Source organism: Manduca sexta, unplaced genomic scaffold (assembly GCF_014839805.1).
Source record: "Manduca sexta isolate Smith_Timp_Sample1 unplaced genomic scaffold, JHU_Msex_v1.0 HiC_scaffold_3538, whole genome shotgun sequence".
Taxonomy (NCBI): domain Eukaryota; kingdom Metazoa; phylum Arthropoda; class Insecta; order Lepidoptera; family Sphingidae; genus Manduca; species Manduca sexta.
In genome coordinates this window covers 1-13,203 of record NW_023594617.1, presented here as the reverse complement: position 1 = coordinate 13,203, position 13,203 = coordinate 1, and the positions used below count along the sequence as shown (strand labels likewise).

The 13,203-nt window shown below is 31.3% G+C and overlaps 2 long non-coding RNA genes and 1 pseudogene across 3 annotated transcripts; 1 reads left to right on the top strand and 2 right to left on the bottom strand.

The window, feature by feature from the left end:
* Positions 1-284: 284 nt before the first annotated feature.
* Positions 285-802, bottom strand: LOC119193028. The gene is made up of 2 exons (XR_005113802.1): positions 611-802; positions 285-339 (listed from the first exon to the last, which is right to left on the bottom strand). It is a non-coding gene; the product is annotated as an uncharacterized LOC119193028 (long non-coding RNA).
* An 893-nt stretch (positions 803-1,695) lies between these two features.
* LOC119193027 lies at positions 1,696-2,669 on the bottom strand (annotated as a pseudogene).
* Positions 2,670-10,417: 7,748 nt separating this feature from the next.
* LOC119193029 lies at positions 10,418-13,171 on the top strand. 2 transcript variants are annotated; one of them, XR_005113803.1, is made up of 4 exons: positions 10,418-10,617; positions 10,729-10,922; positions 11,838-12,017; positions 13,136-13,171. It is a non-coding gene; the product is annotated as an uncharacterized LOC119193029 (long non-coding RNA). The 2 variants fall into 2 exon arrangements; XR_005113804.1 differs by having other exon boundaries at positions 10,729-10,939.
* Positions 13,172-13,203: the final 32 nt, after the last annotated feature.

Sequence of the window (13,203 nt, the reverse complement as noted above, 5' to 3'; positions counted from 1 at the left end):
TACATAAAGAAAGGGACCTGAAATAATAGGATGTTTTAATTACTTTTCAATTAAGCCATATATGTAATTGTAACAGCAATAAAATATCTTTGCAGACCTCTTTCTTTTAAATATATGGATAGTACCAATATTAACATTTATTTCAATATAATGTAGATTAAGGTTTACAGTGCCATAATTTATGATATAAAGTAATAGTGAATATAATAATAAGAATTCGTGGGATGTAAAAATATTTGAATCTCAAATTACGTAAAAATCTTTAGTTTTTCGAACAATATTCATTTTTCTTTACACAGCGGTGTGCGATCCAAATCCTTAAAGAGTGAAGAGGACATCCTGTGGAATGGAAAAGTTTTGTAAATAAAATGGGAAAGTATTTAAATTTAAAATAAAATACTAATTAACAGACCCATCATACTTGCAAATTGTCTATATTTTAAAACCCTCATTCAAATAAAACTCATTATTATATATTGAATAATATTATGATACGTCATAATTGACGGATTATATTAATAACATTTACGCAAATTGGTATGATGACAAATAAAATTACACACGCATTTATTATTCGAAGCAGAATATCCCTGAATCATAAATTACTCACTTGCTTATCATGTGGTGGTATATATAGTGTGGAATAATTGTGATGTTCACAACAGAAGGGCTGTTGTCAATCACTTTCGATATTTCCTTATCTTTCATACCCACTACATTAATAGTGTTTATTTCCAACAACTGATGGTCTGTTAGCAATCCATTTCTGAGCTGCAGACGAATCTTTAACCAACCCTACAATTTTGCCATCTTTAAAGTGGAAACCACATGTCCAAGCCGAAGTCTTGTGAAGTGTTATGGTCCTCTAATGGTCTGAAAACAAATAACATAGCTTTTAATAATGCATTTTATATTATTAAAACTTATTATTAAGTTTTATCAATACAGAATTGTACAACTTTTAGTTTTATGAAATGTGTTGAATACAGAAAGAAAAAAGTGCACTATTTAGCTCATGTACTTTTACAAATCATACTGTAAAATTGTCATGTTTTTATGATAGGTCATATGGTAACACAGAAATCAATCAAAATAAACAACAGACAACTTTGTTATGATCTTAAATCTTGAACTTTGTTTACAATAATCCAATTAATTGGTTTTAAAAATAGCTTCCTATCATTTTATAAATGGTATATTGAACATGTTTAAAATAGGCTAGACTTGTCTTTGTGAACCATTGCTGCAGGATGCATGCCCTGCCATGAAGTGTGTAGTAGGACATTGTTTATTGCCTCACCATTGCTTTACTAATAAATATAAGTATTCTTTACTAACCCAAATGAGTCTACATTACTTGATTAGTAAATAATAAATAATTAAATGACACAATACCCAGCATAAAACCCTTTGTTATGAGCAAAATTTAAACTGCCACATTTACAGATTTTATCAATAGGTATTTTTAACTGATTAATTGAAATCTATAACCCTACTCAGGTTCAAAATGGCACTTAAAGGAGTATATAAAAGAGGATTTTTCAGTCTTATTGCATTCACATGACACATGGTCTGAAAAGTTAGAAACACATTCTACTATGTCGACTTTATTAGGTTATATTTTCTTAAGACCTATATATACATATATAATGAATCTGTAATAATAATCTACATAAAAAACAACAAACCTGTCACTTAACAGCCAAAATTGATTCCATTTACAGGTGCTTTCTTCAATAAGTTGTGACATTGATCCATAGTCATTCCAGCTACAGGTACATTATTGATTTCAAGAATCTGGTCTCCAAATCTCAATCCAGCTAGTGCTGCAGGGCTGTTGGCACCCCACATAGCAGACAAATATGCCACTATTAACAGCATGCAGCCTGACACCACACTTGCCATCTTTATCCCTTGCACATTACAAATCTAATGGCTTGAGTAACAATTGATTTTGCCAAGGTCATAGATTGTGATGATAAAGGAGCTATTAGGGTTGTTCATAGTACCTCCAGGTTGGATCTAGAATTAAATAAACCTAACATTTAGTATAAGTGGTAATAAAATAGTGTCAACCTTGAATTTAAAATATTGGTTAATGTCCTTGAGACTGTATTGTTGAACATTGTAGTTCGGTTTTTCCTTGAACTGAACTGTTTTATAAAAATTCTATGGAATAAATTTTAAAGTATATTATCCTTACAATAAAAAAAAACCATCAGTTAATAAATTATAGAGTTCTATAATAATATAAAAGAATAATACACTATGAATTTAGAATAACCCAGAAGAAACATTTATTTACAACATAGAGATAAAGGTAGGTCGTTAGGTATGAGTCATTTGGATATGGGTTTTACCAATAACTTTTTGTTCATAAATCTCTCTTTCTACTTTTTAGATTGCACAACTGCCTGTCAAGCTATATAGTAAAAATAAATCCTCACCGTTTGAACCTGATATTCGGGCATATTGCGAGCAATAACATCAGCCGATAATTCCAGTCCCATGTAGTCCCCGAGGGCGGGGTACATGGTGGGAGCGCTAGGCCCCCTGGTCGCTGGAGGCAAGCTGCTGGGCGTTACATGTTGGTGCACCACTTGGGCTCTCGCCATGCTATCCACCTTCATATCTTCCAGAGACGGATACAGCGACATTTTGTTAGTTCTAATAACTTCAACACACACCTTCGGCGACTACCTATTACAAACTCTATTCATGAAAGTTTAACTATTTGGACAAAACACCATTGCTCTAAAAGCCAAGGAAAAATATATGTATCGCTATACTTTGTTTTACCTAAGCGCTACTCACACCGACTCAAAGAGAATTATAATATATATGGAAATAGAGAGCCTACTCGTTGGGTTTTTGTGCTAATCGACATTACGGCTGCTTCATACTTGTGAGGTAGAGGGCGTTCGCGATTTTCGTTGCGTTTCACGATTCAGGTTTATTGTGTTTTATTATTTTGCAAACGGTTTTAAAAGTGCAGAAGACGGCAATCCAAGTATTAAAATACTTAGAAGCAGATCTGTATTTGCTATGCCGTCGTAGTATAATATTCCTGACATCTTATTTACAGTGTACTTCTATCATTATCAATACATAATAATTCGATAGTAATAAGATCTAAGAATAAGATCGTTAATCAGACAAACATCATATTGAAAATATTATTTTTATTTTATTTTTTTTTGCTATAACATTTTTTGTAAAAAATGCTTATAGTAAGTACTAATGATATTCACATTCCATATTAGATTTACAAAGTATTACACCTCTATTAAGCTATGTAAGCGCTGATAATTTGATCTTAGTTATTAATTATATTCAATGGAAAAGTAAACGATACTACTTTTAAAATAAACTGTAATACACTGTCCGAAATACTAAATAATAAAATATACTTAAAATTATTTTATGTCTAAAAATACATACTGTGACGAATAATAATTAACATTGATATTTATAATATGCTAAAACATTCTCAATTGTCAAACTATATTTTTATAACAATTGATTTAACTTTATAAAAATATATGAATTCTTTTGTATTTCGATAATCATTTTAATGTATCATCAAATAAATATCAAGTATCAATGTTCAAATAAAAGAGAATTTATTATTTTTATAAAAATTGCCTAATAATATACGATTCAATATAGAAATACATAAAAATTTACAAATCTAGAACAGCAATTAACTCTGAAACATACTAGCTAGCCATATTATTTATCTTTGTCTTCATCAAAAAGGAAATTCGGATTCTAGCATTATCTTTCTACACAAACAAGTGAAACTAATATTAACAAGAACAAAGTTATTCTAAGCCAAACAAAATTATTTCACAAATAAGTCACGCTACTTTTAAAAATTGAAAATGTTCACTGGAAAAGAAATTAACATCAAGTTTACAATGATCATTATACTTATCCATAGAAAAAGGAACTATAAAGATTAGCATTCATTAAAATATACTTTCTTCGTCATGCGAAGGTTGTTTTACTTATGATAATAATATAAAAATATTTTATGTAGATATCAAACAGATTAATTTAACAATTTGTTAAATAAGAAAGATTAAATAATTATAATAAGAACTGATTTAAAACAGGTCTATGAAACCGGGTAGTAATCAACAGTGGAAATGCGAATGCGATACAAATTGCCAATACATATTAGATATATACCATAACAGTGGGTATATGATCTAAATAGAGTATGTACTAAAAAAGGAGAGATTCGAACAATTAACGCGATAAAAGCAAAATAATTTCGCACTTGTGTACATGATATTATCTTTAAATTGCCATCACTTAACTATTAATTATGGGTTACGTGGTGGTTAAATTACAACATACAATAAACACAAAATGAGCATTATGATCAAATAACGAAATCATAAATAAGTCTTATACAAAATGATAATTGTTACATAAAATATAAAGGAAGTAATGCGAATTGCTGCAGAAATGTAGGTACCGGTTGTAACATTAACAAAACATCAACTAAAGCAAGCAGGTCGACGCAGGAACGATTGAATATTTTCTGAACGATGCAATATTATTAGGCGACACAGAAGGGTTATACAAAATATCATATATATATATATATATAAATTAATCCTCTATCAACCTGGTATAGCTGGTCCTTCGTTAATTTGACACCTGTATAACTAAAAGACTTCATCGAGCCAATTTGTAATTATATGTACAGTCATGATGCTATAGTGAATAGTGCGCCGTTTTATGTGCAATTTTGTTAGTCTATGACGCGTCTATTTGTAAAACGTCTTTGCCAGTGCCACACACAGACAAATATTAGAACACTTGTTTGAACTCATGTTTGGCACGGGTATTTGCGTATTTGTATTCTATTACAGACACTGACCAAATTAAAATTTTATGGCTTTTACTTTTAGGTTTCCATATATAATCAGTTCTCATTCAAGCAACTCGATAACTTTGAACGCTTGATGTGTGGTCGTAAAACCGATACCGGAATGACAATATAATACGTAAACATTTAAACAAAATTTGTTCAAATACGTAAATTCCCGTGCCACACATGAGTTCAAATATTTTTGTTATCTGTGGCGCCGGCATAATATTATCTTTTGACATTGATAAATGACGATGTCTTAGTTTTTAATAAAAAGAAAGGTGGACCAAGGAACAACTTTATTCAACTGTATGTGTGACGTCATCAAGAATTTCTCGGTTTTTTATTTTTGTTTCTTTGAAATTAAGTATTCAAAAACTATGAAAAATACATAATCGTACTCAGAGTAGAAAAATTAAGAAATGGTATTTTTGTTTAAGGCACGTTAACATTTTGAAATGTTAATTTTACGCTGAAGCTGTTGTCCATGAAGGATACATCAGTAAAAAGAATCACACTTGGACTTGATAATTTATCTATTTTAAACTCAAATCAAAGTCGTTTGCCCTTATGGTAATTTTAAAGGATCTTTTATTAAGGGACCGTAAACACTGTAGTCACAAGAAATCAATCTTATGAGACTGCTAATCATTTTTGTAGATACATATTCTATTTTTAAGATGGGACAGCAAGGGCAGCACCTTTACCATTTAAATATGAACGTGAAAGATAAAAAATATCTGTATAAATAATAATAAACAATACGTGAACAAAAAGCGGCGTTGGCCTAGTTGATTGTGGAACGGACTGCCAAGACGAATGTCCGCAGGTTCAAATCCAAAGGCACACACCTCTGACTTCTCTAAAAATATTATGTGTATATTCTTTGTGAATTATCGCTTGCTTCAACGGTGAAGGAAAACATCGTGAGGAAACCTACAAACCTGGGAAATTCTCTAGAGGAATTTTCAAGATTGTGTGAAGTCTACCAATCCGCACTGGGTCAGCGTGGTGGACTAAGGCCTAATCCCTCAGCAGCTCCCTCTCACTAATAAGCAACCTACTTAAGTATTTAATGTTGTCTAGCTTATTGAGTTTATACCTAATTATTGAGTGCTAATATATATATATATATATATATAATAAGAAAGTCGTGTTAGTTACACTGTTTATAACTCAAGCACGGCTAAACTAATTTGGTTGAAAGTTGGTGGGGAGGTAGCTTAGAACCAGAAAAGGACGTAGGATACTTTTACTATTATATAAAGCTGAAGAATTTGTTTGTTTGTTTGAACGCGCTATTCTCAGAAATTACCGCTTTGGACTGAAAAATTCTTGAGTGCTGGATAGCTCACTTATCGAAGAAGACTATAGGTTATATATCATCACGCTATGATCAAAAGGAGCGGAGCAGTAATGAAGACTGTAGCAAAAAGGGGAACTTTATAACTTTTGAGAGATTTAAACGAAAAACTATATCACGCGGGCGGAGCCGCGGGCAAAACCTAGTTTACAATAAATAAAAATCGCTACACCCGTTCAATGAATTAAATAAATTGTTAAGTAAAAGTGTGAAATCTACTAACTGACGACATTCTGCTGGAATTCTGCTCTTGCCGTTAAATGTTCAGCCGCAACAGCTCATAAACAGGGTTGTTATTTGTCCTTTAACGCGTATGATGTCATGTTACCAGTCTTTTCCTTTCCGTAAATATACAGCTTTAGTTACATCTTTCTTTAACCAACTCTGTTATGGGACCGACATTAACGGGTGCCTGGTCGCATGTTGTCTTGATTACGTTAAGCCCAGCATCAATGGCATCTTCCAAGACAGTTCGTATTAATATTTTTAGCTCTATCTTATTAAGTCCATTTGTGAAATAATATGCTATTGGCTGATTAAAAATTTTTTTTATGCCTTTTATTATAAAAACCAAAGCGTAGTTAGAAAAGAGCATTTTTAATGTGAAGCAAACTCTTGTATCTTTGTATGGATCATATGACACAGACAAAAATACCAGAGCAAAACAATCTTTTTCCTTTATTTCCAACAGTGGAAAATTATAGGATTTATTCCTGCGATTATATTAATTTGGCTTAGTACTCGTTTTTACAGTTATTGATGATGGTAGAGTAAAATACTTGCATAAAAGTTTGTAACATTTAGGACGTTTTTTTGAATAAAGACAATGACAATTTTATTTCCTCTGGTGAAAATCGTCTTCCCTTCGCTTTCGTAAATGTTTTATATTTTTTTTGAATAAACCAATTTGAGTATTGTATACCGCGTGTCTTCGGGACCTACTTGTAAGGCAGTAGATATGGTCCGAAAATACTTTAGTAATATCTGAAAAATAAAACATTAATGAATATTACTGTTCGAGCAAGGAAAAGTAACTTGTTGAGTAGGACATATAAGAAGCGGTACATTTGTCCCGTACATAACGTCAAAAAGGAAGAGTGGCTCAAAATTATATATTGTACTACTTTAAACTTTATGTCGCGGCAGTCGCGTTACTCATTCTCCGTGGTTAACTATAGGACGAGGACAGAGAGGTAGACAATTACAATAGGACGTTATTTTACAATGAACATTATGGTACTGCGTTTCGAGTCGCGAGTCAGAGGAAAGTATTTTGAGTGTTATCATTACAAAATACTGTAAGGCGCACATTAAAGCGCCTCGCCTCAGTACGCCTCGCCTAATTTGAAGTAGGACATTGTACCGGCTCAATGTTAAAATGAGGCTACTCTTACAAACTCTTTTCATGTCATGTCCTACCCAATTCTAATTAGTAACTATACGTTATCAAATATAGGATGATAATTTTGACAGCTCCTTCACATGAAGTTTCGTATATTTTCGGTAAAATTTACTACAGGTAATATCATATTTTATTTTGAAGTGCCACTCATTATCATAATGAACAATCATGGACTATCGCAAATCGCCATTGAAATAAAATAAATCGATAATATAAAAATTTGCATTTAGTTAATTATATTATTTTTTTGCAAATATTCCAGTTGTTTGTAATTTATCACATTTATTGGTAAAAAATCTATAATTAATATATCTAATGTTTTCACGATTTTAAATAGTTAACACAATGATAACTGCAAGTGGTGTAGGGTTTAAAAACATAAATGGAAGTGGCTTACCAATAATAAATAGATAATTCAATAAAAAATATTTATATCATCTGAACATACCAAATAATTATGCAACTATCGATATCAAGTTTTATAAAAATGGTAATCGATAATCGAATACGTTCAATAACGATTATACCTTAGCCTCATCATTAGTGTGATTTGTCAAAATTAACATACTAAATTTTAAAAAGTTTAAGTAAACATTTTCACAGCTTTAAGTAAGATATGTATATAGCATTACCGGTGAGATATGTGCTTCTTTCGGCCATTAAATCCATGTTTTCATGAAATGAATATCCGGTGTATAATGTTCTGTAACATAATTCGATATGAGAGACATGAACGGACAGAAAAGTGAAAGCCGAGATCTTTAGAGAAGATTTTCTCGTAGTGTCTCGCACGTTAAAAGCCCTTCCCGCTAGAAAAATGCCTAAATAACAGTATCGATGCATAGCACTGTCTATTTTATATTGAGATTCACAATTAAAATACTATCCAGGGAATAAAAAGCACCCAGCCTATCTTATATTATTGCAACTTTGTCCGTGTGCCAAATTCGCTTAGCACACATATATTATACACACATTATAAAAAAATAAATAAAATTATATTAGTAAGCACTCAGGCTGCTGTTGTGCTGTCGCCAGTACTTTTAGTCCCAACTTACATACTTTTTTTAATACGGTGGCATGTAACCACGGCAATATCCCTTTTTTAGTTACTTTTCCAATTAACAAAGCTAATAGAAATGTTTCCTCATCTGAATTCACTCTATTACTAACTGTCCAAAATGCGTAGCCAACTGTGAGCCCGCTGCGTGAACGCTACGCACCCACGGCTTGTTCGCTGCACGCCCGCCGCGAATTTACAGCGAATTCATTATGCATTTGATATATCAGTGTGATATATCGTATGCCGTCAGTGTGATATATCTAAGGGTACAACATCTAGTCTAAGCACTTTTAAGGAGATATATAATATATAATATATAAGTATCTGAATCAGTTCAACCTGTAAATTTCTTGGCGCAACATGTGGAAAACATCTTACCTAGATTCAAAGTGGGAAATGTAGTTCTACATAAACCACCAATATATAATTTATAACAGCTCTCAAAGTGCTTATGTATATGTGTACCGCAAGTTTTTTCGCATAATTTTAAGGTATGCAGATTCCCACGTATTTTAAAAAGACTATTTAAATGAGCAGATTTCGCCATCGCGGTGACTAAGTAAATATTATGTACGATTTTAATGAGTACTATCGATATTATTTTTATAAAAAATATAAATGTCATTTACCATCAATCGCACAACCAAGATAACATGAGACATTTTGTCCAAATATTTTATCAGTTCCTTATCGCGTGCAAAACAAATAACAAAGCCCGGGGTGAATTAGTAAGAAGGCAGCGGTGGTCCGTTTGAATAAGCAAAGTTCTTTCATTATTGAGGAAATCGTAATCGAACTTATCGCACACAAACTGCAATGGGAAATTTGAAAATTTTCAACCGGAATTCAAATTACGGAAACAAGGCGATATTGCCACTTAATGCAATAAATATTTTAACATGCTTATGAGAAAATAGATATGTAATTTATTGGAAACTAGAATAAAATTTAAAAAGTATGCGTTGTTTTGTTTATAATTGTATTAATAAAATGGAAAAATTAAATTAAGCTTCAGTTGTCATGTTACAACAAAAGGAGAACTTTAATATTTTACCATTTAATAACAATCATGAGATATTGTGGCAACTCGTTTGAAATTGTGTCAGACGACTTGCCACAATCTCTGTCATTGTGTCAGTCAATTTTTATCGTATTTCGTTCGGAATTTTCAGTAATGCATATTTTTTTAATTAATTAAAATAGCCTCTGACATTTGTTTTATGTTTTACTTATCTAATTTAATTACGTACATAATTATTTTATAAATAGGGATAAAAGGCATGATTAGTGTTTTGAAAACTTATTCTCCAGTGTCATCTAACTGAAAGTATCTTACAACAAAATTAATTTGAGGTTAGACCAAAAACAAATAGAGTGACTGTTTGAGAGTGACATACCCCTGCACCGACTCTTGAAAATATTTTATTCGAGTGATTCAGAGTGACTTATCATTTAGGGAAGCCATGATGAATCGAATGATATTTTATTAATATCGATATAGTATCGATTCGTAGCACTGTAATATCATTACAAATAAACCTTTACGTGAATTACCATATTTGGTTTGTTATAAATTCGTTTAGAGTTTAGTCCATGACGTATGAAGTTTTTTTGGAGTTTCTTAAGATAGGTATTTTTTGAGGGATTTCACATTTGTATCATGTGTTCGCTCAGCACTAGTTTAGTCAAATGTCTTATGTGATATGTCACTTCATATATGTTTGTCAACTGTTTGTCAATTGTCCCTAATGTTTTAATAATCTTAAATGTCATGAAAATTAAAAGATAAACCATAATTAATGTTTTAAATCGTTTTTTCTATTAATGTACATAGAAAAAAGCAAGTAACGAACTGTTATTTCTATTAAATGAATTATGGAAACGGGTAATAAACGTTCTCCAACGTAAGTAAATTTACAACTTATGTAGTTTATGTATATGAAAAAATTTATTTCAATAAATTTATCGATCTAATGTATAGATATACCGTTATTTCTTATGATACAACTTTTCAGGAGATGTCGAGAATGGGAGCGTCAAAGACGTTACAAATTCAACGATGCCCTTACAAAACTCGGGGAAATAGTAATATCTATAAACAAAGCCAGGGATTTAATTGGAAGTGAAAATGTGCAATATCCAAAAAGTTGAAATAGTGCAAAAGCTATCCTATGCCTCACCGACTGCACACATGAACAAACACAACTAAGTAAGTTCAATGAAAAGGTAATTTCAAATCAAAACTTTAGAAAATATTGCTAGTAAGAGCAATAATTTCTTTTTACTCTTGCCATATTCCATTACTTACAATATATGTTTTTTTATACTTACTACTACCAAATTGTTTTATTGTAAGTAATCATCTATCTGTTTGGTATGTGACTCATAGGGTCCTTAGTCTCTACTAAAGGTTAGAATAATCAGTATGAAATTTGTTTTAACTAACTACCTTTTAAATCCACTCCCAGTGAATTTTGGCTATGACAGCTAATCTTGATAGTATCAGCTTTTTAAGCAAGTTATACTATAGTGCACAAGTGTAAGCACACTACACAGGTGCTCTCAATGTTCCTTCACTCTCATAGTCTGATGAGATGACACTCTAACATAACCAGAGAGATCAGGTGCAGAAGCCACCATCATCAGCCCTGTATTATAAACTGTCCCGCTGCTGGGCACGGACCTCCTCTGCTATTGAGGGAAATTAGGCCTTAGTCCACCAAGCTGGCCTAGTGCGAGTTGGTAGACTTCACACACCCCCAAAATTCCTATAGAGAACTTCTCAGGTGTGCAGGTTTCCTCACGATGTTTTACTTCACCATTAAAGCAGCGATAATTCACAAAGAATACACACATAATTTATTATAGGGTTATCACACCACCAACTTCTGACTCCAAACAATTAAGTAATTTTTAAGATGGAAAAACATTTAAAAATGTTTTGGACTGACTCTGTTTTCCAACCAAAATTCCAACAATAATCATTCCTCTTTCCAACCCAAAATGTTTATGCCACCAACATTAAATGGCTTTAACACAATGTATTATATCAGTATAACTAATAAGAGAATATTATTGAATAATTTTAAAAGTAATTAAATAAATTTTACACAAATGTTTCCAGAAGCTGAAATTTTAGCTTTGCAAGTGGAACTTGAAAGTGTCAAACATAAAAAACAATACAAAGATGCATCACATCAAGTTTATATTGAAGTAAATAAACAGGAGACAGAGACACAAGTAGCTGTAAGCACAAAAGATGCCTCAATTCAAGTGTCATCGGGAGCTATTAGGAGAACTAAAAGTAAGTATAATTATGAATGCATTGTTACAACATTTATTTCTATTTCTTTGTGGAACCACTAACTAGTGCGTATGTTTTAAAGACAACACTTAATTGCATAATATCAGCCAAACACATGTTTAAATAAAGTATAAAAAAATCTGTATAAAAACAGAAATTTTTGTGGTCTGGTTTCTTTTGTTAAAAAGGTTTTTTTTTTTCATTATTAAATCCAATACAAAAAAAATCATTTCATCCTACTTTATTTGGATGATTTCCTTGTTGTATCTTCGAAGTTCAAGGTCAAACAATATTTTTAAATACGAAAAAAAGATCAAAACAGTATTTGGTTTTGAAGAGTACCCCTCCACTAGTTCTTGTTCAAGTTCTTATTCCAATGATATTAAAATGTCGCCATACCTGAGCTATATGAACTCTAATGCAGAAAGAACCACTTAAAATGGATAATGATTTAAAAAATACGATGAATAAATCGATGAATACATAACCACTCTCCTTTGTAGCTATGGTTTAAAATGCTATGAAATTAATCATTGATTATATTTATAATAAGGTATATACAGTATTTTAATGAAAATAATATTGGCTTGGCTATGTTTACATTCTAACTAAACAGGTTTTCACGGTTACGTATATTTAGAAAAGATTATTTACGATCTTTTATTTGACTTTGAATATTTGTTTTGAAAATAGAAACATAGACTTTGGTATTGTACTTAGAAACTATTTGTACATCTTATTTTCAAATACAGTATATTTGAAAATCACAGTCTAAGGTGTATAATAGCTTAATAATAGTATAGAATTTTGTGAAGTTTTAAATTAGAATATAAATAGTAATAACCACTTGCCGGGCTTTGTATGGGTATATCAACAGTCAGATGACTTCTAGTGGTTAAATTATTACCAAACTTCTCAGTATTACACAGTACACAGGTACTAACCTAAAGATTATCTAAAAATACATTAAAATCGCTCTAGCCATTTTGAATTCTATAGGCAATGTACATATTATGCTTATTTATTTTTATTTATATACATATTTTGGTGTCGGTCCCAAAGTTGTTTCTCAAAATAAGTATATGACCAGTATTTAAAAAAATATTGCTTAATTTTAGATGGAAAGCATATGAAGATGAAAATTCTGCAGAAAACAAAACAAAATGCTCTAAAGGAGAAACTGGTA